At 43.2% G+C, this 27,919-nt stretch overlaps 1 long non-coding RNA gene across 1 annotated transcript in view; it reads right to left on the reverse strand.

Moving 5' to 3' along the window:
• Window positions 1-2,437: 2,437 nt before the first annotated feature.
• LOC309612143 overlaps window positions 2,438-27,919 on the reverse strand; it is a 36,872-nt gene continuing 11,390 nt past the window's right edge. The window contains exons 4-5 of the long non-coding RNA XR_014235008.1: window positions 8,748-8,936; window positions 2,438-4,669 (exon numbers count right to left, since the gene is read on the reverse strand). This is a non-coding gene — a long non-coding RNA (uncharacterized lncRNA). The remainder of the gene's footprint in view (window positions 4,670-8,747; window positions 8,937-27,919) is intronic.

The raw sequence follows: 27,919 nt of genomic DNA on the forward strand, positions 1-27,919 counted from the left end.
TAGTCATATGGCTACTCCCAGTTGTCAAAGAAACTGGGAAATGTAGTCTCTACAACAGAAATTTATCCTTTTGCAGTTCTGGAGGCCAGAAGTCCAAAATCAGTATCACTGGGCTGAAATCAAGGTGTTGTGAAGGCTGCACTCCCTCCAGAAGCTCTATGGGAGAATCTCTTCCTTGCCTCTTTCAATTCCTGATGGCTGCTGGCATTCTGTGGTTTGTGGCCGCATCACTCCAATCCGTGCCTCCCTGGTCACATCACCTTCCCTTCTGTCAGGATGAAATCTCCCTCTACCTCTGTCTTATAAAGATACATGTGACTGCATTTTTAGGGCCCATCCAGATTATCAAGATCCTTAATCACACCTGCAAAGATGTTTTTTCCAAATAAGGTAACACTTACAGGTTCCAGGGATTAGGACCTGATATTTGGGGAGGGGGGATTATTCAGCCTACTCCAGGGTTACTCAATTACTAAAAGGAAGGAGAAAATGGGCTCTGTAACACCCAGTACTCAGAATTAGGAAACTCTGGTCAATGCAGCAAACCTCACCCAACGCTGAGCACCAAAGAATTTGTCTCCAGCTCTTCATAGTTTCCCAGCTGGGTTCTAGTTTGGTGTAGAGCCTGAACTGGGCTAGGCCCTAGCTAGGGCCAAGTCAGGCAGGTGGCCCTGGCCATGGGGAAAGAAAGGCTACTAAACAAAGGAAGCAGGCAGGCAGGCAGTGTGTGCCTTGTAAACAGTATCACCCACAGTGAGAAAGCACTGTGAGTGTTACCCAAGGACACACATGAGGTTCTTGGACAAATAAGTAAGTACTGAGACCTTGGCAAAGCCTCATTTGCAGATTACAGCCCCTTAAGACAGAAGGGTGCCTTCCACCTCCACATTCCTTACCTTCCTCACTCTCCTCCCCCCATCCCGCAAATACCCAAACAGTCCAGATGCTTGAGTGAAATGGCGAAATCCCTTTACCCACTTCCCCAATTCGACTCCCCAGAATTAACCACTCTTAACAGTTTGATACTTCCTGACTTTTCTTCATGTGTTTATAAATACACACACAGAGAGAAATACAGCGGTTCCTCTTCACATAGATGGGATTGTGCCATACATATGCTTTATTTATTCACTTAATAATATATCATCGAGAATTCCCGGGCAGTCCAGTGGTCAAGACTTGGTGCTTTCACTGCGTGGCCCGAGTGGCATTGCCAAAAAAGAAGAAAAAAAAAAAAAAAAAAAAAATATATATATATGTCTCATAGACATCATTGCTTGGCAATAATAATAAATTTAGTGCTCACAATACGCCAGGCAAGATGCTGAACACTTTACATGTTCTTTATTTCTTATCACTCTCATAAGCACCTTATTGGCTAGGTACTATTATTTTCCTCTCTTAAAAATGAAAGTCACAAAAGTGACTTGCCCAAGGTCACAGAGTTGGTGAGAGACCAAACTAGGATTTGAATCCATACCTCAATCTTTGCTAGTATCCTCTGCTATCATGCTTCTGCTGTAGACATCCTTGTATGTCTCATCATGCAGCTCTTCCACTTGTCAAGCTCAGCCTTGTCAGCTGTTGCACCAGATAAGCTTAACTTTTGCATCACCACCTCTTAGACTTCCCTGGAAACTAAAGTGGTCTCCCAGGTTACTGGACTGCTGGCTGTCATGTAGGGCACATGGCTTCAGCTGCTCCAGTTGACTTGTGCTGGGAAGGAGCTCCCAATTCCATTCCAGTCGTTGCACCTGCCCTAGTCCCAACCCCTAGGCTAACCTTCTCTCTGCCTCCAATTTCATCCTCTTAAGCACTAGTGGGTCTGGCCAAGCATCTGTCGCCCCTGCTCAGATAAGCTGGCCCTGCCTGGCACCTTCCGCCTAAAAATCTACAGTCATGAATGATGGTTTTTGACTGTTCCCTCCCCTCTGCTGCTACAGCAAATAGAAAGTCTTTGTGATGGTCAGTGGCCAGCGAGACCTCTGCTCTCCTTCTGGGCCATCACCATGGAAACAGATGCCATACAGGGGTTATATCCCCCTTCTTGTCTGTTCCTGTTCACCTTCTGGGGGCTCTGTCCCTCTCACTTCCCTCTTGCCTACCTTCCTACCATTAAAACCTTCTCTCACGCATGTGAAAATGTGGGCCCCAAGCTCATGGTCTTCAGTCTTCCCAGCGGAGAACAGGACTCCGTCGTGAGGGTGAGTGGCCCTGAGGGTGATCAACCCAGACACAGATGTTGGTGGTTGCTAATGGGGTAGGGGAAGGTTGCCTTCAGAGAATTCAAGGCTGGTGGCTCTGATCCTGGATCTTTGGAAGCTGAAGGCTCTGCCAGGCGCGGAGTGAGTGGCTCTGAGGTGCCAGGACAAAAGGGTGCCTCCACCCCTATACCTGCCCCACTCCCCCCACCCCCGCCCTTAGCTCTCCCTGGTGCAGCTGCTTCTGTGAGTGCTATTCGTGGTTACACCCTTGCTGAAGCTGGCCTCCCCCATCTGTTAGGCTGCAAGCTTCATTCCTTGACCTTCATTCATTCATTCTGCCCCCCCAGCCTGAGGGCAGATAAAGCAGGTAAAGCTCAGGTGTTGCCATGACACCAGCCACAGGGATGTCATGGTCTCAGGGTGAAGTCCGGGCCCAGGTAGTTCCTCACAGGCCCATTGACCCCACCCCTGATCCACCCCCGGTCCTCTGAGTCTGAATCCCTGGGGTGGGACCCACAATGTGTTTTAAGATGCCCCCCACAGAAGTCTGAGGCACACAGAATGAGAACCATTCTCCTGTGGCTTCTTCTGATTCTCTCTCCTGGGAGGAACCAGGTCCACTTCCCTCACAAGACTAAGAGGTTTTCCTGGGTGACTGTGGTTTGTCACTTTAAACAGGGTGGCCAACCCCTGTTAGCCTATGCCCAGTTCTTTCTTGGGGCATGAACCAAACTTTTCTATACTTTGTTATGAGAAGCCAGGTGTCCACGACAGATAAGAGGGAAGTATTGCCCCTCTCAGGGGTACTGTTGTTTCATGAGGCTAAGAAAACTAACAGTGGAGTCATAGGCTTTTGGTAGGGGAAGGATTTGGGGGAGACAGCACGGTTTTCTGAGCTCTCTGGAAACTGTCATGTTGAGAGGGTCCCCTTGTTGCAGGACCAGGCTTCATAATCCTTCATGTGTACTGTTTTGTGTCACTCATGCTGAAGTCAGACTTCTGGTAACCAAGACCTTCTAGAGTTCAGACAGGGCTGGAGTGGGAGCCAGGGGCCAGATCATGAAGGGCCTGGAAAACCATTTCTAAAAGTTGGTCTTTATCCTCAGAATGATGGAGGAGCTTTCAGGCATGCTCCGATTTGAATATGGGGGACAGCTCTGGCTTCCTTGCAAAGAATGGATTGGAGTGGGGCAGGGTGTGGTCAGAAAGAGTGAATGCTCAGAAGCCAGTTAGGGACAGAGGTGAGGAAGAATGGCAGCTCGAATCAGGGCATTGGCTGTGGTGATGGAGAGAAGTAGACAGATTATAAAGATAATGTATGTGGAGGAGAGGAGGAAAAAGAGGAACACACTTACACACCACTTACTCTGTGTGAGGCACTTGATGTTTAAAGCTTACAGTGACAGCCTTATGTGGTCTGTACTATTATAATCCTCCTCTTATAGATACGGAAACTGAGGCACAAAGAAGCTGAATAACATGCCCAGATAGCTTCTGATTGCATGAAGTTACTAGAGAGAGAGAGGGCAGGAGGAAAGAGTAAAGAATGGCATTTTGCTTTCTGCCATGAACACTGGTGGATATTGGTGCCATTTCTTGAAACGGGGAACCTGGGAGGAGAAGCAAGTTTTTTGGGGGGAAGATTATGAGCTCTCCCTTGGACTAGGAGAGATGGTTGGCAATAATAATAAATTTGGAGAAATGGAGCTCTCCAGCCATTTAAGCTGCTATCATGCAACTTAAACATTTTCATCAGAAAGGGTTATGATGAAAAAATATTCAGGTGCGTTGGGAGGGGGTGAGTTTCAGTGATGTGGATTAATTTTAGGGCTTTTGGGTTAAGCCTATCTTTGGGATTGTGATCCCTGAGTCATGAAAGGTAAAACCTTTGGTTTTTTCATTAGTAGCCTCTACCTCCGAGCATTGAATTCTCTTGTTTTTCATGTAAAGCTGCTTCTTTGGAAAAGGATTCATCATCCAAGAGATGAGAATGAATCAAGTAAATATGTGTTTAGAGGGTTTCTAAAAATCTATAGTTTAACCCGAGAGACCAGAAAGGTTTCTGTCTCCTAGGTAAACAGCAGTTAAATGGTATATTAAAATGTATATTATGTATGCAATTGGTCCATGGAGTAATTATGTATTTTAGGAATATTTCAAAACATGTGTTCCGCCTCTCTCAGCACTGTTTCAATCCATCAAGTAACTGTATACTTAGAACATGTGTTCTGCATAGTAAGAGTCGTTTTATAAACCTCTCGTTAACGGGAACCAAATGAAAAGGCATCAGCTGCAGCCCATTTTTCAGAAGTGTTTATGCCAACCAAATGTAGACAAAGGAAAACAAAACCATAGAGGCAACTTGCACACCGCGGACCCTCTGTCACTGACTGCAGAAACTCAAGGTGATCCTGGGCCACGGAGAGCAGAGGTTGGGGCTCATCGGGACACCTTCTGGAGTGAGGCTAGATGGATAAATAAAAAAGGGGGAAGGGTTATAGCCCAGGCACAGGTTTTCTTCCCAAGGGGAAACTTCACACTCCCCTGAAGAGAATGAAAAGCAGGTGTTCTCTTGGCTGGTTGGCAACGGAGAAGCAGTGGGCCAAGGTCCAGCTCTGTCGGGCATGCTGTGTTTGCCAAAGGGCTGGAGCAGAGGCCAGGTGAGCTGGGCACCTGGGGTAGGTGGAGATGGGGGTCACAACAGGAGAAGGAGTGGAGGGATCCCCCTCTGAAACCTGTGGCCTGGGGCTAGTGGGTCACCCACACCAGCCGCGGCCTCTGCTGTGGTCTCTTGGCCTCACCATCGCCCTTAAGGACACAGCAACACGCAGAGCACTTTCTTTTTCTGGTATTTCAGTCTCTGCTGAGTATTTGTAAAGCGCTGTTTGCATGTTAACTCTTTCCAGCTGTAAGGGAGCAAGGATGTACTGAACATGCCTTTTTCCTAGTCTGAGAGTCTCTCTAAGCCCTTAGCCATTAAACAGAAGGCACCAGGGCTTCTAAACTCAATGGACTTGGTGGAAAAGTGAAGCTAGGAACTTTCTGAGCCACGGTGGCATCAACTATAACTTAAAGGCCAAAAGAGCTATTAATATTACACAGGAGGGGAAAGGAGCTTAGGAACTTGGGATCCCACTTGGAAGGACTAGTGGGGGTGAACATAAAGCAACTCACTGAAGACTAAGTACATCAGGCAAAGAAGAGAGAGATGCAAACAGAAAGGGGCGGGGGAGGAGCCAAACAGAAGTAATAATTGGAGGGAAATTTTGAAGTGCAAAAGGAAGAAAAGGAAAAGGAAAATGTTCAGAGGAAAAGTCAGGCCATGTCAAAATATGCGATTTCATGGGATTGATCAAAGATTTGTTTGTTTTTTTTTAAGTTCACCAGTGGTAGAGACAACACATTTTTCTCCATATAAAAAGGGGAGAAAGAGAAGAGAAGATGGCAGCACCCCTCTTGTTTTAATTGTGATATTATAACAGCTCACAGCAGTGGCTATTATCTGGGAACTGGGGAATTCTTTTGACATTATTTTTGGACCCAGTCCTAATCAGTTTTAAAGTATGACACAGATACATTCTTCTAATGTTTAATGTCTAAAGTCATTGATGCTGCTGGATGAGGAAGGAAATGAGCTGCGTGAAATGCCTGAGTGGGTCTTGGCAAGGTCTTGCTCGAAGCCTTAAGAAATAACTGTGTCCTCAGAACCTGCGGCAGGTAAGGCTGCCAAGTGGCCTTGGGCTTTGTAATGAGTCACATATTCATTACCATCAACATTGTCACGGCACTGGATGGTGGGGAGTACTGACCCCATTTCATCATCTAATAGCCCTCATTTACTGGGCACGCGCTAGGTACAAGCATTGCCACGGATGTGTCACATTCATCGTGCCCGATCCTTACAGCATCTCAACAAGGTAGACTTTATCTGCTTCACTTCACAAAGTGGGAAATCTAGTATGATCTTGACCCCGTAAATGACTACTCTTCAGTACTGCCTGTGTAGCTACCCAGGAGTGGTGTCTTTGCTGAACTGCGTTTTATGTGCTCATTCTTCACAGGACCCCAGCTTGTCATCCATCCAGACTGTATTTCTGGCAGGGTGTAAGCAGGTCAGCAAGTTGGTGGTGAATAGGAGATAAAAGGAGCCCTAGGGGGTCAAGTCTAGGACAACTCACTCCCCAGGGTCCACTTGGTCATCTGCCACATGCCCAAAACCTGATAGGTGCTACATGGGTCATGAGAGAATCCTTACATCCAAGGAGCTTATGGCCTTGTCCAAGGAGCTTATGTCCAAGGAGCTTATGACTCAAGTCATGAAAATCCAGTCAGTCAATCCACCACTGTTTATTGAGCATTTGTTCAACTCTGTGCTGGATAAGGCCTGTTCTTAGCCCTGGGATAGAGCAGTGAGCAAAACAGACAAAAATCCCTGCCCTCATGGAGCTTACAGTCTAACATGGCCAACAGAAAAATAACTGAAATACATAGCATGTTAGACAGCATGAGGGAAAAGAACAATGTAAAGGGGGAAGGAGCCTCGGAATTGATGGAGGGTTTTGCACTTTTAAATAGTGTGGCCTGGAAAGGCCTCAGTGAAGAGGTGTCAATTGGGTAAAGACCCAAAGGAAGCAAGGGCACTAGCTGGGGGAAGGGTTCCAGGCGGAGGGAATGGAGCGTGCAAAGAAACTGGGATGGGAGCGTGCGACATGCAGCTGGAGCACAGGATGCAAGGGAGAGGGCAGTGGGAACTGGGTTCCAGTAGGAAAGGAGGCAAGGGGTGGGGCTGGAGCAAGTAGGACCTTATAGACCATTGTGAGAACTATGGTAAGGATCACCAGGAAAGAATTGGAAGGTTTTGAGGGGAAGCAGAAAATAATTCTAATTTTTTAATCAACTCACTGGCCACTGTGTTGAAAACAGCCTGTATAGTTCTTAGGAGAGCAAGGACTAATGCCAAAAGACCAATAAGGAGGCTCTAGAGGTTTCCAGATTTCCAGTCCTCCTTCCCCTCTTCCCCACCATCTAACCCATTGCTCAAGTTTCATGATTCTACCTCCATTCCCTTTTTGCCATTCTCTCTGCTACTGACTTCTTGCAGAACCTCATCGTCTTTCGGTGGGAATGTTGCCAAGCACCTTGGAAGAGTCTCCTTGTCCCTCACCTCTCACTCCCCAAGCCTTCCTCCACATCGCTGCCAGTGGAATTGCCTCAAAACACAGGTCCGATACTGTCACTCTTCTAGACAGCTTTAATGTGCCAGATGCTGGGGAGATTGAAAAATGATAAAGAGGTGACCTTTGCCCTTGAGGAACTCACAGTCCAGTGAGAGACACACAACAGCAGCGACCTGCAGCACCAGGTGATGTGCGCCACCCCAGAGCGGGGCACCAACCTCTGCTAATCGCAAGGGGAGTGTAGAAGGAGCCCTTTAGCGATGCCAAGGAGGGAAACAGAAAGACATTACACCATGCCTGGGCCTTAACAGATGAGAAGCAATTCTCTGGAAAAGAAAAGAGCATTTGAGGCTGGGAGAACCACCTGGGTCCATTTATTTCAGTCCAGGAAGATGGGCTGACCCTCCTGGCACACTAGAGGGGACTCCATCTCTCAGCAGCAGACTCACATTAGCCCAACTCACAATGACTGATGTAAACATTTCAATTTGAATTTTTAAAAAACAGATGATTTTTAGAGCAGCAAAACTGAGTAGAAGGTACAGAGTGTCCTCATATATCCTCTGTGTCCATTCGCAGCAAAACTGAGTAGAAGCAAAACTGAGTAGAAGGTACAGAGTGTCCCCATATATCCTCTGTGTCCATATACATGCTGCCTCCCTTATATCAAAATCCTGCACCAGAGTGATACATTTGTCACAATCTATGAACCCATATTGACTGACACATCATAATCACTCAAAGTAGTCCATAGTTTACCTTAGGGTTCACTCTTGGTGTTGTACATTCTATAGGTTTTGACAAATATGTCATGACATGTATCGTACAGAGTATCATATAATATCATATAGTATAGTATCATACGGAGTAGTTTCACTGCCCTAAAAATCCTCTGTGTTGCACCTATTCATCCCTCCCTCCCACAATCCCTGGCAACCACTGATGTTTTTATTGTCTCCATAGTTTTGCTTTTACTAGAATGTGATAGAGTTGAAATCACACACTGTGTAGCTTTTTCAGGTTGGCTTCTTTCATTTAGTAATATGCTTTTAAGGTTCCTCCATGTCTTTCCATGGCTTGAATGCTCATATCTTTTTAGCACCAGATAATATTCCTTATCTGGATGTAACACAGTTTTTTTTTTAATCCATTCACCTCCTAAAGGATATCTTGGTTGCTTCCAAGTTTAGGCAATTATGAATAAAGTTGCTGTAAACATTCCTGTGCAAGTTTTTGTGTGGACATAAGTTTTCAGTTCATTTGGGCAAATATCAACATTGCTGGATCATATGGTAAGAATAGTCTTAGCTTCATAAGAAACTGCCAAACTGTGTTCCAAAACAGCCATACTATTTTGCATTCTCACCAGAAATGAATGAGAGTTCCTGTTGCTCCACACCCTCACCACCATTTGGTGTTGTTCAACTTGAATTTGAAACAAGAAATCTGGGGAATTTCCTGGTGGTCCAGTGGTTAGGACTCGGCGCTCTCACTTCGGGAGTCCAGGTTCAATCCCTGGTCGGGGGACTAAGGTCCTGCAAGTCGCGAGGCACGGCTAAAAAAAAAAAAAAGAAGAAAGAAAGAAATAAGAACTCTGAATCCCTCACAAGCTGACCGTAGTCTCACGTTTGCTGATTGGATTTCTCTCCCTACGTGCAAACTTGCTTAGGAAACCACATGAAAACCAGCAGGTTGCTTGGCAAACAGGAAGGCTGAGCAAGAGGAATTACCTGGATACTCTTTTTTTTTTTTAAATTTTATTTATTTACTTATTTATTTATGGCTGTGTTGGGTCTTCGTTTCTGTGCGAGGGCTTTCTCTAGTTGCGGCAAGTGGGGGCCACTCTTCATCGCGGTGCGCGCGCCTCTCACTATCGCGGCCTCTCTTGTTGCGGAGCACAGGCTCCAGACGCGCAGGCTCAGTAGTTGTGGCTCACGGGCCTAGTTGCTCCGCGGCACGTGGGATCTTCCCAGACCAGGGCTCGAACCCTTGTCCCCTGCCTTGGCAGGCAGATTCTCAACCACTGCGCCACCAGGGAAGCCCAACCTGGATACTCTTAAAGGCTGGTATCAGTCCTGGTGGCCTGTGTCCTCAAATCAACTCTTTGGCTTTGTGAGCTGGAAAAGAGATGTTATTTTTCTCATTTCTAAGCTTCTTATTGGTTCATCAATTCTCACGCTGATTGTGACTTCCTATACAAAATATAATCAGACCGGGGGCCATTCCTTCTCTTTCAGGCAAAGATGTTTAACCATTTTTGTGCCATGGACCTCCTTGACTATCTAGTAAAGCCTACAGGACCCCTTTCCTGGATCCCTTTTTGGAATAATGTTTTTAAATGCATAAAATAAAATGAATGGGATTATGAAAGAAACAAAATACACATAGCAACATATAAATTGTGATATAGTAATGTACACTTCTTCATTAAAATATTAATTAACATGATCTAATGGTGAGTTTAATCGCTACAGTAATTTTGAAAAGATAATAAGTGTTAAAGGTACTCCAAGACATAAGCAACAGCTTTTATATGATTTGAAAATATCTGAGATTTTTACTGCTGACAAAGTCATAGGTACTGCTGATATTACTGTATTTGTTGTTTGCATTCAAAATGGAATGGAATGCTAAATTTCAATTATACGTTAGGAAAAAGAGATATGTTAAATTTTTCCCATTCGTGTTCATTGAGCCCCTGACTTTTACCCTCAGCCCTCCAGATTCAGAACCCCTGCTTTAAGCATATCTTTGCCTGCATCTGTTGTATGTGGTTTTACCATTTAATTTTCTCCTGTTTCCACGTTCTTATTTGCACAGGAGCTTCTCTTCCAGGAAGCCTTCTCAGACTCATCTGAGCAGGTCCCTTCCCTGTGATTCCTTCCCAAGCACCATGAACTTCTTTTTTCTGATTCTCCCCACAGTTATAATATAGCATTTATTTGTATGTTTTTCCTTTTAAAAAAATATTAAATGTAACTTTTTTCATGATAATATAAATAATATGTGTTCATTGCAACAATTTTGAACATTACATAAAAGGACAAGGGAGACAATAAAAATCACCCAAACCCCAGCTCTCTGAGATAGCCACTGTTCATATTAGATCAGAATAAACTTGCCTTTATTTCTCCATGTGATGTCTTGATACCTGTTGATCTCCCCTGCTAGACTGTAGCCCTACAGGGGCAAGAAACTTGTTGGTATTAAAGGAAAAATAAAATCTAAGGGCCCAGAGGTTGAGCATTGAATGGATTTTTTTTTTTTTCTTCTCTGCCAAGAGTCTGATCCATCACAAAATCTGGACTATGGGGGATGAGGATGGGGGAGGGAAAGTGAAGTAAGTCTTTTATTTTTATTTATTTGTTTATTTATTTTACAAGAGTCTTTTTAAAAATTAATTAATTATATATATATGTTTTATTGTTTATTTTTGGCTGCCTTGGGTCTTCGTTGCTGCACACGGGCTTTCTCTAGTTGCAGAGAGCAGGGGCTACTCTTCGTTGCGATGCGTGGGCTTCTCATTGCAGTGGCTTCTCTTGTTGCAGAGCACGGGCTCTAGGTGCACAGGCTTCAGTAGTTGTGGCTCGAAAGCTCTAGAGCGCAGGCTCAGTAGTTGTGGCGCACGGGCTTAGTTGCTCCGCGGCATGTGGGATCTTCCCGGACCAGGGCTCGAACCCATGTCCCCTGCATTGGCAGGTGGATTCTTAACCACCGCGCCACCAGGGAAGTCCTGAAGTAAGTCTTTTAAAAGCAAAAATCCGCTCTTCATCTCTGTCCCATATTAGCTATTAAATTAGTGCTGGGTTTTTCAGTTGGGCAAATACTGGGCTCTGCAGGGTGCCCACTCTGGGCTCCAGGTGTCCAGCTGCCTTCTCTGGTACTCAGGTCTGACCCCTGTCAGCAGGCTGGGTGGCTGGTTCAGTCTTCATCACTGATGTCTGCTCTCCCACAGTGCCTGGCACGTAGGAGATGCTCAGTAAATACCTGCTGAATTTTTATCCCCTTTATTCCCTACATGTTCCACTTTGTGGTACTCATTGAAAGCCCCTCCTTTATCTCTTTGACACTGCCCACTCCTCGTTATCTCAAGTAACTGACTTTCCCTCTTTTATCTCTGAGATACTTTGAGCGCTCCTCATTAAGTTTTTCTATACCACTGAATCAGTGGTGATTCCATACCATCCTTCATTCATTTGAAATCTACGAAGCGGTTACTTCATACAGGGCAACAGGCAGAGCTTCTCTCCCTGAAGTCTCCCTGGTAACTAAGGAGGCTGTTTGCTGGCTGCTAAGAGCTGAAGAGGGAAATAAAAATTAGAAGTTCTTATTGTCCTCAGGCCTTCCCAGATCACTCTCTCTAAAAAGCGTCTCTTCCCCAAACACACCATGCTCTATTTCAGCCCCTTGTGAGCTTTCTTCATAACACATCTGCACTTGTCAGTATTTTCTATTTACTTGGCTTTTGTCCTTCTCCCCAACTAGAATAACAACTCATTGAGAGCAGAGACAGTGTGCCTGCTGTCATATCTCCACCTCCCAGGACACAATACATGGCATATCACAGGTGCCCAGTAAACATTTATTGATGGAACTTAAAAAGAATGAATGATTAAGTAATTTCTCAGACAGAGTCCTTACTCTCATCATAGGCTAGGAGGCTTCCCTGCTGGGTCTGGGAATTCGTGTGCATGTCCATCCTCATTGCAGAAAACCGATCTGCACTAATGTCTGCCTAACCCCTTCCACTTTCCCCACTCCTCTTCATCATGGGTGTTCTAATAATTCAGTGTCGTTTTTGTGCTCATGACGTAGTTTCAGTGCCTGAATATTTGGTTGTGCACTTGAAGAAATAAAAAGATTCAAAATAAGGCTAAAGAAGTGAACAGTGATTACAAAACAATGTCTCACAGTAATTACAAAATTATCTACTGTTCCCATGGTGGTTATCAGCACTTTACTTCCCTGACCATACATCTACATACATCTATCCATATTCTAGCATTAGATGTAACTTCTTTAGTATTTAAGGTATTTCCAGCAAGTGGTGCAGACACAAGTTGTGTCCACACCAAGTTGCAATACTCATTGACTGACACTGTTGTGGTGATTGTATGTTACATTGTAGCAAAAATACATTCTGTTCGTGATTCTGAACTCGCCCACCTGTGCAGGGTTTGCAGCTCACCACTTGCACATCATGGTGCCGGTCTATTGACTACCAGTCTTCTGATGCTTGGCTTGACTCAAATGCAAGAGAGCCACTGTTGACACATATGGGTTCCTCTATTAAATATGTACCTATAAAGTGAGGGCGTGTAACTCTCTGTACGTGTGGGCAGTGGTTGCACATCCCCTATTGAGTGTATTTCTAACTGTTAGGTAGAGCCGGGTATTTCTTTCCAACTGTGTAAGTAGCAAAGGGTGGATAAAGGGAACTAAGAGTAAGCCAAATTCGCCCCGGTCAAAGCAGGAACTGTACAAAGAACAGGCACGACGGATCTGCCACACACAATAATCAGAGTGAAAGGAGATTAAAAGCCAAGTGTCCAGGAGAGCTCCCTGCAGACTCCACCCACCCACTGTCTCCTAGGAAATCGACCCCTGATGGCCTTCAATTTTAATGAGGTGGTACCAAGACATAAGGAAAGAAATAGTCAACTGAGGCAGGATATTCTGTGGTCAAGATGTGGTGGAGATGAGGGCAGAGCAAAGAGGTGTTTGAGCAGGAGTCTAACATTGGACAGAACAAAGGACACAGAAGACGATGACAGGGTTGTGGTGCGTATGGGTTAGACGGCCCACCGCATGGCTGAGGTCAGCTGACTCCGGTTAGGAGTACCCTGAGAGGAAGGATTGCACAAAGGTTATTAAGTGGCAATAAAACAGAAGTTTTTATATTCGTGGCCCTGACCTTTCACTAGGGGTGATCTTAATCTTTATTTATTTATTTGGCTGCACCGGATCTTAGTTGTGGCACGCGGGACTCTCCTTGTGGCGTGCGGGATATTTAGTTGCGGCATGCAGGATCTATTTCCCTGACCAGGGATCGAACCCCAGGCCCCCTGCATTGGGAGTGTGGAGTTTTAACTGCTGGACCACCAGGGAAGTCCCTCATTAGGGGTGATCTTGATAGTTGGGTTCCTGCTGGGCTCCAGATGATGATCTTGAGAGTCAGAGCCAGTCATTAGGCACCACTGATATTCCAGGTCTATCCCACATCACCAATGTTTTGTTATTCAAGTGTATTAATATCTCAGTAGTGGCTTAAACAAGCTCCAGCTTCCCCTACCTCTTCTTACTTCTTCTCACTTACCTATGATTTTACATCTTATGAGGTCTTCAACTAAAAAAGGAACCTAAAAGAGTCTGTGAAACCCAAAACAGTTTTACTTTTATACATGTAAGCGCTGGTTTAAGATTTTTTTTCTGGGGAGATTAAAATGACAGTAATAGCATAAAATGAGATCTCATAATTTTCTGTAGGGTTGGATTTCAATTAATACTATCTCTGAAAGCACCATCGCTCATACCATTAGTTATCAAGAATTAACTCTAGTAGAATGAGAAGAATAAAACACAGTTACAGATATAAATATAGACACATATGCCTGCCTTTCAAATTTAATATTGAGGAGAGGTCATTAAAAGTAAATAGAAGAGTTATTGTTACCAGATATTCCTGAGTTATTTTACCATGGGAAAAATTGCGAAGTTTTATATATTGAAATTCATAAATGCTAAGAAACCAAAAAAATTTTGTTGAAAGCTAAATATAAGTTATTTTTAATAATACACAGATAGAAGGATGGATTAGAGTAGAAATCAGAAGTGGAGAATTAGATAGCTATAGCTGTTTAAACCAAAAGAAAGAAAAGACTTCACTCACTCATTGCTAACTAGGTAGTGTAGGGAAACTAAGGAATTCAGAGTAGCGACACTGTCATGGAGTCTTTCTAAATTCTTGGTCTTCGTCACGCCAAAGTTACTAATTTCCCTCTCGTGTTCTACTGGGCATAGGAAAAAAGTGGATTCAATTTCAAAACCAAGTCACCACATCAACAGTTTTGAAACCAAGTTTTATAATTTAATGGCTGATTTCCTCACAGTTCACCAAAACACCAGCTTTTGACCTATTTGTTTCTTTCATTTAGGTATAATAAAATGCTATAAAGAGTCTTGAACCTATTCTACACTTGTGAGTTAAATGAAGTTTCTTCTTTTTTTTAATCTTTGATTATTCCATACACCTAAACAAGGTTATGAGACATAGCCCAATTTGAACACCATTCATTTATTTTTTTTGTATAAAAGCATAGACATTTAGAGCTAAAGGGATCTTAGAAATAAACTAGTCTGTATCAGTCAGGGGTATGGGGTTTGCAACTGACAGAAAACAAACTTGAACCAGCTTATGCAAAAAGGAAATTTGATTGGAATCACCTTAGTGTCTCATTTAACGGCAGGCCAGGCAGTATACATGGGTCTCAAAGACACCTGATCCAAATGCCACCAGAATGATCTCTTACCTCTGCTTTTCACTGCATGTTAGCTCTTAAACTTCACGTGGCAGAACCAGGACTGTCAAGTGGTCCTGAGCCCCATTCTACACACTTTACACAGAGATGTTGACTATTTTCCCAGTTCCAGTTCAACAACAAAAACAAAAATCTCAAGCAAGCTTTCTGATTGGTCCAGGTTTGGTCAGGTGCTGACTCCTGAACTAATCAACTATGGCCAGGGAGGTGGAGTCCTATTAGAAAATGGAGGTCCAATACTTGGGGTGTGGTAGAGAAACAGTTCCCAGAAGAAGAGAGGGAGATGATGGGCAGACCTCCCTCCCCGCCCCAAAAAAATCCACTCTGACTCATTTTACAGATGTGGAAATTTAGGCTCAGAGAAATTAAGTGACTTACTCAAAGTTACAACTTGTACTTAAACTTGGCTCATCTGGCAGCCAGTCAAGACTCTTGCCTCATTCCCCCACACTGCTGCTCGTTCTGTGGAAGCTTCATTTGCTCTTTCAGCAGGAAGGGTGTGGGCTGGGGGTGAAGGGGGATGGAATTAAGGGTCTTATATTATGCTTAAGCTTCTTTCCAGTCTTTTGCTAAAGTTCTAACTTCACAAGTCTTTCTGTTGTCTGGTTTTGCTTTATTTTCTTAGCTGGGGAATGTACACCTGAAGCGGGAATCCCCCTGTCGCCTTCCGCCTCCGTCAGTCTCAGGGGGCTCATCCTATGTCAAGTTGAAGTTGAACAGTTATCACAATAACAGCTTACACCAGCGAGAGGACTTACAGTATGCCACGGACTGTGCTTTTGATCCATTCTCTCATTTAAGCCTCGTAACAGCCCTATGAGAGAAGCACTAGTACCATCATCATCCCATTTTGCAGATAAGAAAACTGAGGCAGAGAGGGGTTAATTGACTTGTCTAAAGTCATAGAGCTGGGAAAGGATGTAGGTAGGATTTGAACCTAGGCAGTTTGACTCCAGAGCCATTGCTAGACAAACATCTCCAGCCTGTGCTGCCCTCATGAAGCCCTGAGCGTGTCTGGTACTCCTCAGATGCCTGCTGACCTAGAGTTGGCTCATCTCTGGAGCTGTTGTCAACCTGTGTAGGCTTTGGAGCTAGACTAGGGTTTGAGTTCTGGTCTACTGCTCACTAGCCTTGTGACTTTGGGCAAATAAGCTCTTAGCTATTACTCTGTGCCTTGGTTTTCGTATGTGTAAAGGGAGGGTGGTAATATCTGTCCCAAAGTCTTGTGAAGATTAAATGAGATACAGTGTTAGAGCTGATAGCAGAGTGCCTAGCATAAAGTAAATTTCAATAAGGTCAATTTAGTTTTGAGTCTTAATCCTGGTGGCTGGGCCTGACCTTTGGGCTCCCAAATCCTCACAATTTTTTGAAGGGTATGAGGGTGGCTTATGTGAATAGGCTTGTTCAAGAAGCTTGCTCTTGATCCACTTTCAACCTGCGCCCTGGCTGGAGGAAAGTGGGTTTGGTAAGTCCGAAAGGCAGGCGGAAGTGGTGGCAGGAGGGAGGAGACCCCTGCCCTCCACAGATGGTGCTGAAAAAGACAAAGCTGCCAGTTACCTTCTACTCCCTTCTCATCAGTCAGGGGACTCTTTTTCTCCTTTGGATGTTGTTGGGTTTTGTTTTGTTTTTTTTTCCCTTTGTCATGGCAGCACCAAGTTTATTTCTGACATTATCTGATTTGTTCTATGTTCAGCCCCCTCCCAACCTGAGGGTCAGCTCTGGCAGAACAAAATGCCTCCTGGATCTGTGTAATGATTGCCCAACTCCAACCTCACCTCCAGCCACTCACATCCATTCTCACCTCCAAATATTTTAGCCACAAAAGGTATGCTTTTTGTTAAAACTTTAACCAATCTTTTGCCTGGCTTTTTTTCAGGTCCCAAGTCTAGGAGCTGTTTCTGATTAGTGTGGTTGATAAAGGGTTGTACTTTGTACTCCAGACCAGACTCAGAGGAAAGAGGCAAGTGGTCAGCCATTCCACAGATGGGAAAAAGTGCAAAAAGATGACCAGGGAGATGACACTTAATGGGTGAGTGAAAGATGCCAGTGTCCTGACTTTCAAATACGGTATGATCAAAGTTTTGCTTTAAAATAAGTGTGTGTATGTGTGTTTGTGTAGAATCCATATTCAGAGACCTAATTTGAAAATTAAAAAGATACTATTTTTTCCTGCTTTCCCTGCATGCCTTTTTATTGTAAGTTAGCAGCCCAGCACCCAAGACATTACAGAGGTTTGTGATTTCTTCAGCTAAGATGGCTTGACCTATATATAAGAAAAATCCCAGCTACTCCAGACTCACTGAAAGTGGAACTGCAACACATTTCCCTGAGATGAAACGCTGTGGAATCCTCTTGGTTTTTTCCAGGAAACTCTGACTCCTTAATGGGACAGAACTTAAGGTAATGGGAATCAAAAAATCATGCAAATGCAGTTACCTGTGAAAGAAAAACAAAGAAAGAATTGAAGGGAGCAGATTATGAGAAAGATTGAAATAAAATCAACACGTAAGAAAGGGCAGGGGAACCCAGCAGAGGCACCAATCAGAAGGGAGAGGGAACTGCAGGACACGCACACGGGAGCACACACACACAAACACACACACTTTCAAGAAAAGGTACAAAGGGAACAAAACTGTATGTTGTGGAAGAGAGGGAGGGAGGGAGAGAAGAAAAAAAAAGAAAGATCGAGAGGGAGAGAGGCAGATTGAAATCTCGAGGTCTAGACCAGGTCAAGCTGGAAGAACAGGCAGAGTAAGACCAGAGCCTGGGTGGGGAATCCCAGAACGATCTGTTTACAAAAAGATAGGCCTATGGAAATTCCACAAGTGACTTTTGAGATTCAAATCCGAAATAGAGAAGGACCCAAATCACACGCTGTCTGTGTGTATTTTAACCGCCTGATGAGGTACCATCTAGACTAGCGGAAATTCTCCCCGGCCTTGAACAGACGCTTTCAGATTTTAGATTTCAACAGACCTAAATATCCTCCACGTGGCCTCCGACAGTGCCCGGGTGGGCCGGTCAGCAGCCGCGGTCCTAACCCTCAGGGAGACCCGCGGGAGCGCGCGGCGCGCGGGGGCCGCCCCCTCGGAACTCCCCTCGCATTGTCTGTGCGCCCTGGAGTCTCCGCTTCCCAGGCGCGCTCCAGGTTATTGTTCTCCCTTCGCCCGCAGGGAGTAGGGTGGGAAGAGGGCGGCGGCGGCGCGCGGCTGCCACCCGGGCAGGGGCGCCTCGGTCCTGGGATACCCGGGGTTGGGTCCGATGCCACCTGAGGCTGGGGGGATGCGGGGGCCGCCGAACACCTCCCTGGACCCCTTCCCCTTCCCTTCCCGCAGGTCCCCAGATCCTGGGCGCGAGCCGGGCGCGGGCCGGCCGGGCCAGGAGCAGGAAGCCGGGCGGGCGTCCGGTGCCGCGCTGTGGCTCCCGCGGCCGCCCGGACTCTCGCAGCTCGAGGGAGGGACGCTATGACGCACCCTCTCGGTATTAGAACACTTCACCTTCTATTTATAGACACTCCTCCGACCGCAGACCTAGCTCGCCCTCGCTCTTCTTCCCTCCTTCGTGAAGGAAGGGAGGAAAAATCCTACCTAGAATGGAAGCTTCTAATAGGCAGTGTTAAGGAAGAATTCTATTTTGCACATTGCTTTATAATTCCAACTATTAATTGCAGATCTAGGGAGCTCTCTTTGGCACAGGGAATTCCCCGATTTTCTGACGCTTTAACACCTACACGACCTTATTTTACATGTCTCCTAAACATGTCAAATAAATTCGTCTCTTGTGAATTCATGAAATATATTCGCCAAGAATTTGCTCCAACTGGGTAAGACGCAAACCCACTGAATTCAGAGAAAGGATGTTTCTAGCTGACTTTCTGTATTTGCTAAAAACCAGCAATTCTAACCATAAAATTTATTTGGTAGGGGAAGCATATAGAGGGAAAACATTGCAGATTTCAAACAAAAGCAAAGTTTGTCTTAGGGTTGTGTTTTTTTTTTTTTTTAATTGGGGTTTTTGGATGCTTTTAGATGTACACCACCCATGTAAGTATAGGTGATTAAAAATAATTCTTACCTAGTCATAGTAACATTTGCAGTAATTAAAACAGGGGATTTTTTTAAACTGTAATTTATTTCTCATAATTTGGTTGTTTGTGCTGCAGTCAACACTAAAAAAGAAGACTGATCACTATCTTTCATCTTGGTTTCTATTCAGTTTCACTTTCTAAACTCCAGAGTAGACCAAAGAAATACTGCCCTTTACATTTATTAACAAAAAAGATATATGTATGTAGATATAGGCATTTTTAATATGCCTTTTTAAGAGACTTCTTTTTAGAGCAACAAAATTGAGAGGTATGTACGGAGATTTCCCATATAACCTCTGCCCCTACATGGGCATAGCCTCCCCCATTATCAACATCACTCACCAGAGTGGTACATTTTTTTACCAGGGGTGAGTCTACATTGACGAATCATAGTCACCCGAAGTCCACAGCTTACCTTAAGGTTCATTCTTGGCATTGTACATTCTATGGGTTTGGACAACTGTATAACAACATACATTCATCTTTATAATATCATACAAAGTCTTTTCAATGCTCTAAAAATCCTCTAAGCTCTGTAGAGGCCCATTTTTAAAAGCCTAACTAAACCACAGTTTGGTTACCATGCAGGCAATTCTAAGAACGCAGAATATCCAATGTGCCATTCTTGCTAACACCTAGTGTATAAAGTGAGGGGTATCTGTAAAAACAATATAGTTGGCCCTTGAACAAAGCGAGGGGGTCGGAACACTGACCCTCCCACCCTCTGTGCAGTCAAAAATCCGAGTATAATTTAGAGTGGGCCTTTCATATCCCTATGGGGTTCCTCTGTATCCAAGTTTCTGTATCCGTGGATTCAACCAACCACAATCCTGTAGTGCTATTGAAAGAAATCCTCCTATAAGCACACCCACACAATTCAAACCTGTGTTGTTCAAGGGTTAACTGTATTAAACATGATTTTGCTGTGGAAAAATCATGCCCTATTACTGCAGAAGCATTTAATAAAGTTTAAGAATGACCACAGTAGCAATTGTTACAGTGCATTATAAAATACCCATTTGATAGTAGGTCCCCCTGTGAAAGACAATTTGGCAATAGCCATCACATTTTTAAATGTATATACCCTTGAGGGCTTCCCTGGTGGCACAGTGGTTAAGAATCCACCTGCCAATGCAGGGGACACTTGTTCAAGCCCTGGTCCGGGAAGATCCCACATGCCGCGGAGCAACTAAGCCCATGCACCACAATTACTGAGCCTGTGCTCTAGAGCCCGTGAGCCACAACTACTGAAGCCGGCGCGCCTAGAGCCCGTGGTCCGCAACAAGAGAAGCCACTGCAATGAGAAGCCCATGCACCACAACAAAGAGTAGCCCCCGCTCACCGCAACTAGAGAAAGCCTGTGCACAGCAATGAAGACCCAACTCAGCCAAAAATAAAATAAATAAAATAAATATAATTTTAAAAATGCTTTAAATGTATATACCCTTGGTTCCAGCAATTCCACTCTTGCGAGTATATGCTACAGACGCAGTACACACTTGTGAAGTCATTGGTAGTTGCAGTGTTTGTACTAACAAAAGGTTAGAAACAATATAAATGTCCTACAATTATGGTACTATATCCATATACATCTATATTACGTAGCCTTGAAGAAGATTAAAGCAACCTCTTTTTGTACTGATAGTGAAGTATCTTTAAGATACACTGTTAAGGGCTTCCCTGGTGGCGCAGTGGTTGAGGGTCTGCCTGCCGATGCAGGGGACACGGGTTCGAGCCCTGGTCTGGGAGGATCCCACATGCCGCGGAGCGACTAGGCCCGTGAGCCACAATTGCTGAGCCTGCGCGTCTGGAGCCTGTGCTCCGCAACGGGAGAGGCCGTGACGGTGGGAGGCCCGCGCACCGCGATGGGGAGTGGCCCCCGCTCGCCGCAGCTGGGGAAAGCCCTCGCACGGAGACGGGGACCCAACACAGCCATAAATAAAATAAATAAATAAATAAAAAAAGATACACTGTTAAGTGAAAAAAGAAAGATGCAGAAACAGTGTAAAATACTATCAGTTACATTACAAAAATAAATGTAATGCATATATTAACTTTTATATATATCAAATGTATATTTATATGGAAATATTTATGAAACTGGTAGCAATGTTTGCCTCCTGGGAGGTAACTGGGAGGCTAGGATGGGAGAGAAACTTATTTTCTATTATCTATCTTTTTGTATCTTTGAATTTTGTTCCATGAGCATGCATCATCTATTAGCAAATGTTACCCTAAAAATACCTTTAAATTCCTTTCTAAATTTACCCACATATGATAGATCTCTCTTTAATTTGTAGACGTTCCATATTTGGGATTACTATCATTTTAGAGAAGTTTACTCTGATGAAACAAAACAAAACTAAACTAAACTAAAGTAAGCTAAGCTTTTATCCTCAGCACCCTTTTATCCTAGCCCTACCTGATCTGTGAATCATCATAGAAATGCTTTGCCCAGAGGCTGCTAGAACTCTATTACCAGCATTTTTAAAAAAGGTGCTCAGTTGTTGATATATTTTTTCTCTATTCTTGTGGCATGTTATGAATGGGAGTAATGGCAGAGTTAAAGGTCTATTGAGTATATACTATAAAATAATTACTTAAAGAGATTTATAACTCATCCATTTTGTTTTGCGCCAGACTGTCACGTAAAACAAGGGCCTGTTTATCAGAATTCATATTTCCTACACTGACTTTCTATACTAGAGATGAAGTGGTTAGATTTCAAACTATTCCAGTGGGGTAATGTGCACAGGGTGCTTCTGCCTCTGTTAAAAACGTGAAAACACAGAGGTTCGGGGTCGGTGAGGGGTGTGCACTACAAAATTATACCAAAAATGAGTCAAATTGTTTATCTTTTCAATTCCATTTTAGGTATTTCTTTTTCTACCCCTTTCCAGCTTTATTGAGATGTAATTGACATATAACATTGTGTAAGTTTAAGGTGTACAAAGTGTTGACTTGATACCCTTACACATTGCGAAATAATGTTGTAGGTATCTTTTATATAAGTTCAGGTGAGTTTGTGCTGTTACTCTTCAGTGTAACAACAGGAATGGGTACAGGATTGACTTTGCCAGGGTGGATTCTTTCAGAGGCCCCAGCACCAATGCCTTGTGATGAAGGTGATGATGAAGACACAGAGGAGCCGGAGGAGGGGTATCAAACAGAAATATTGCTCGCTTACATGCATATGAGCTAATGTATGTAGAGCACTTTGCCAGAGACTGGCAGAGAAAAGGAGATCAAAATAGAATTATTATTGGAATGAGGAGAGGTTTACGATAGTCTCTTGGGTCACAAGCTGTGTTTGAGGTCGTAGGATAAGGCTGCCCATATTCCAGTTTCTTAAGAACTGCCAAGTCCCTGTGCAATGTTTCGCATCTTCAGGTACCACCAAAGTGAACCACCTTCATGATTTGTACTATCTCTAGGCACCAGTTACACTATTATATGTAGGGAGTTTTTAAACCATTAATTCAAGTTAACTTGGCTCTCTGCTTTAGCTAAGCTTTGCTCAAAGCAATAATCATTGCTTTTAGGTGTCAGTGACATATGTAATATGCATATACTATTAGAATAAAATATATTATGTATATAATATTAGAATAAAAAATGCTTGTCTGTGAACCTGCTGAAAGTACCTCATGTAGCATGTCAACCCAATCACCATGTAACTGTTTGTCTTCCCATAACCTGAAGTGGACCCTGTGAGACCCTTGGCAGCTACTATACCCCTTCAGCATCCTAGATTTGGTTTGGGGTGGCTGCTGCAGAAGCTGGAAGAGCATGATAATCACCTGCTACTCATCCTGCAAGGCAGATGCTTTCAGAGCAGAAAGCTTTTCCAGCCCCTGGCCATGCATGATTAGACCTGCATATATTCACGTGTCTGTGTATCCATATTCTGGTGGATGCTTGCATTGCTGCTGGTCTCAGCTCAGAAATGACACTTTCCAATAAATATACTCCAGCCAGCTGTTTAAGAACAAGATTACCTTATGTGGGTAGTGAAGAAGACAAAAAGGGTGGGAGTGTTTTGGCAGAAGAGCCCCGGTTTGTGTAACCTGTCCGGCGAAGCCTCATTATACGGAAGAGTGAGGTTGTGGAAAACCTTATCTTTTGGAATTGGCCTAAGATATATTGGCCTAGACTATATCATGCATAGACTTCATTTTTATTGCGCTTCAATTTACTGCACTTCACAGGTATTGTGTTTTTTACAAATTGAAGGTTTGTGGCAACCCTACATCAAACAAGTCTATTGGTGTCATTTTCCCAACAGCATTTATTCACTTCATGTCTTTGTGTCACATTTTGGTAATTCTTGAAATATTTCGAATTTTTTCCTTGTTATTATATTTGTTATGGTGATCTGTGATCAGTGATCTTTGATATTACTATTGTTTTGGGGCACCACAAGCCACACCCATATGAGACAGCAAACTTAATTGATACCTGTTGTGTTCTGACTGCTTCAACAACAATGTTGAAATTAGACCAGTTAATAACCTTACAATGGTCTCTAAGTGTTCAAGTGAAAGGAAGAGTCACAAGTCTCTCACTTTAAATCAAAAGCTAGAAACGATTAAGCTTAGTGAGGAAGGCGTGTCAAAAGTTGAGGAGACAGGCTGAAAGCTAAACCAAGTTGTGAATGCAAAGGAAAAGTTCTTGAAGGAAATTAAAAGTGAACACACAATAATAAGAAAACAAAACAGCCTTATTGCTGATATGGAGAAAGTTTTAGTGGTTAGAAGAGCAAACCAGCCACAGCATGCCCTTAAGCCAAAGTCTAATCCAGAGCAAGACCTTAACGCTCTTCAATTCTATGAAGGGTGAGAGGAGCGAGGAAGCTGCAGAAGAAAAGTCTGAAGCTATTAGAGGTTGGTTCGTGAGGTTTAAGGAAAGAAGCCATTTCCAGAACATAAAAGTGCAGGGTGAAGCAGCAAGTGCTGACATAGAAGCTGCAGCAAGTTATCCAGAAGATCCAGCTAAGATAATTAATGAAGGTGGCTACACTAAACAACAGATTTTCAATGTGGAAGAAACAGCCTTCTATTGGAAGATGTCACTTAGGACTTTCATAGTTAGAGAGGAGAAGTCGATGCCTGGTTTCAAAACTTCAAAGGACAAGCTGACTCTCTTGTTAAAGGCTAATGCAGCTGGTGACTTGAAGTCAAAGCCAGTGCTAATTTACCATTCCAAAAATCCTAGAGCCCTTATGAATTATTCTAAACCTACTCTGGCTGTGCTCTATAAATGGAACAACAAAGCCTGGTTGACAGCACATCTGTTTACTACATGGTTTTCTGAACATTTTAAGCCTACTGTTTAGACCTAGTGTTAAAAAAGAAAGATTCCTTTCAGCTCCTTGACAATGCACCTGGTCACCCAAGAGCTCTGATGGAGAGGTACAATGAGATTAATGTTTTCATGCCTGCTAACACAACATCCATTCTGCAGCCCATGGATCAAGGAATAATTTCTACTTTCAAGTCTTATTATTGAAGAACTATATTTCATAAGGCTATACCTGCCATAGATAGTGATTTCTCTAATGGATCTGGGCAAAGTCAATTGAAAACCTTCCAGAAAGGATTGACCATTCTAGATGTCATTAAGAACATTTGTGATTCATGGGAAGAGGTCAAAATATCAATATTAACAGGAGTTTGGAAGAAGTTGATTCCAACCCTCATGGATGACTTTGAGGGTTCAAGACTTCAGTGGAGGAAGTAACTGCAGACGTGGTAGAAATAGCAAGAGAACTAGAATTAGAAGTGCTGCCTGAAGAGGTGAGTGAATTGCTGCAATCTCATGATAAAACTTTAACAGATGAGGAGTTGCTTTTTATGGATAAGCAAAGAAAGTGGTTTCTTGAGGTGGAATCTACTCCTGGTGAAGATGCTGTGAAGATTGTTGAAATGACAAGAAAGGATTTAGAACATTACATAAACTTAGTTGATAAAGCAGCGGCATGGTTTGAGAGGACCGAGTCCAATTTTGAACGAAGTTCTACTCCGGGTAAAATACTATCAAACAGAATTGCATGCTACAGAGAAATTGTTCATGAAAGGAAGAATCAATCTATGGGCCAAACTTCATTGTTGTCTCATTTTAATAAACTGCCACATCCACCCCAGCCTTCAGCATCCACCACCCTGGTCAGTCAGCAGCATCAACATCGAGGTGAGACCCTCCACCAGCAAAGAGATTATGACTCTCTAAAGGCGCAGAAGATGTTTAACATTTTTTTTAGCAATAAAGTATTTTTTTAAACTTTTAATTTTATATTGGAGTATAGTTGACTAACAATGTTGTGTTAGTTTCAGGTGTACAGCAAAGTGATTCAGTTACACATATACATGTATCTATTCTTTTTCAAATTATTTTCGCACTTAGTCTGTCACATAATATTGAGCAGAGTTCCCTGTGCTATACAGTAGGTCCTTGTTGGTTATCCATTTTAAATATAGCAGTGTGTACATGTCAATCCCAAACTGCCTAATAAAGTATTTTTAAATTAAGGTATGTACGTTGTTTTTTAGACATTATGTTATTGCACACTTAATAGACTACAGTGGAATGTAAACATAACTTTTACACGCACTGAGAAACCAAAAAATTCGTGACTTGCTTTATTGCAATATTTGCTTTACTGTGGTGGTCTGGAACCAAACCAGCAATGTCTCTGAGGTGTGCCTGTATAAGATGAAAGGGTACTGTTCAAAAAATAATTGGCCGCTCACGTGTCTACCACCCAGCCTAAGAAATGGACAATTACCAGCTCCTTAAGAAGCCCCTGTGTGCCCATTTCTGAACACATCTGCCTCACTGGCTTCTCTCGGGAACTACCTTTCTGAATTTTGTTTTGCTTTATAGTTGTAATGGTTATGTATGTGTTCCTGAATAACACAGTATTTAGTTGTATTTGCCTTTTGAACTAGAAATAGATGGAATCTTTGATGACTTGCTTTTTTTGCTCCACATTCTATTTTTGAGCCTCATCCAGTCCCTTCCCTTCTCTCCTCTTTGCAGGCCTTCAGCCCAGATCCCCTCTGGGATTCTTGCATTTATCTTCTGACCAGGCTCTCTGTTGACAGACTCTTCCCTCCAGAATTCACTGTGCAAACCACCACCAAATCCTCACCTTAAAATGAGAAGTTATATTTAAAACTTTTCTAGCAGTGTATTCAGTGGCATGAGAAATGTTTACCTTTACAAATTTTGTATAAATATATATTACAAATCACACAAAATTTTAACAGTCGCTCTCTCTGGACGGTAGGATTATAGATAGCTTAATTTTTTTCTGTTTCCCAAGTTTTCATTGGAAGCCTTGGACGCAAGTTTCAGGTCTTCCCTGCTTTTATCTTCCCAGTTCCCAGTGGTTTCTGAGGTCTGACCTGGTGAAGAGGTGGGTGTGTAGGGCAAAAGAGCAGAACACGGAGCCCCCTTTCTCAATGACACGTTTGTAGTCAAAGCCACAGGCTTTCTTTCCCACCCCCAGTCCAGAGCATCATTATCTCATCTGAGGCAGGGCAGCCGGGCCCTTCAACCATTCTTGCAAACAGGGCCAGCATCATGGATGTGCCACCTCTGCAGTCACACAGGGGCCCACACTCAGAAGGGCTTTCTGCAGCTATGCTATCTCAAAAGTCTTGATTTTATTTTTGAACCTATGTTTTGTATGTGAAATCCGATAGGACAGTGGAGTATAGCAGAGGGCATATGCATGCATTGCACGTCTGCTGTTCTTGCTGCCCCATGAGCACAGAATTCCGGTTGTCCCACATGATTTCGAGTTCAGCAAGATGTAAGTGTATTTCATCTTTGATTGAGTAAGTTGGGGCGCTGACAGCCCTGAGAGGTCATGCTTTGCATTCAAACCAGGACTTGTTTTGAAGGTAGAAAAAGGGCAATGGTATTCTAAAGACATGAACAACCAAGGAATCTTATCGTAGCCTTTGTTTCTTTTGATACTCTCTGTATTAGCCAACCACATATCCTGAAAATGAAGACATAGGAGGAAAGGGAAATATTAGGGCACCCCATAGTTCCTTTTCCTTTCAGTCCTTCCTTATTCAACAGTAAGTTGAAGGTAGAGGGTTGGTGGAGTGAGCACATATCAAGAAGTGAAATAAAAACAAGTGAATTAGTTTGTGCGGCGTTTCCACTGTTCTGGTAAGAACGAAATACATAAGCACCTACAAGCTACGAAATATGAATTAGATCTTTTTAGTGATTCTGCTTATAAGTTAAATGCTCTTATAGTTGAATTTAAAACTGATATTTCACAATATAAAAATAAATGATACAATTCAAGCTAATATTTTCAATTATTGCTTACTTAGAATAACATTAAATAACAATAAAAAAAAAAAAAAAAGGCAAGGAAAGTTGAGAGAGAGACTGTGGGAAAACCTTTAACAGCACTTTTTTTGGGCCCCCAAAATTGTAGTTCCAAATCTATGGTTTATGTCGCCTTGCAGCTCATGAAAATCCAGGGTTTTTCTTTAAAACTCTTGTCTCTGCTGTGGCTACTTAAAGGCCATTTCGAGACCTGGAAGTCAAGAGAAGACTCTTTTCTCTAAACCTCTGCTGTGCAATGTCCATACCCTGAGGGAACAGGCTGGGGTAGAGAAAATGTAGGAAAACCACACTGTTAATATCTCAGAATACTGTCCCCCCTATATTAAAAACAAAAAACAGAAGAACACCTAGCAACCATAAATTCGTTGAAGGCTAGGACCTTCTTTCTCTTGTGCTTAACCATAGAGCTTTCCTTTAATAGGGACTTAGTAGTTGTCCTTTTCCTCAATAAATATTTGCTCATTTAAATGTAAAATGCTCTTTCATCATGCAGTTCTCAAACACCTTCAAAGCCTCCCTATTGCCTTAACCTACAAATTG

Source organism: Balaenoptera borealis, assembly GCF_965194805.1.
Source record: "Balaenoptera borealis genome assembly, chromosome: 15".
Taxonomy (NCBI): Eukaryota; Metazoa; Chordata; class Mammalia; order Artiodactyla; family Balaenopteridae; genus Balaenoptera; species Balaenoptera borealis.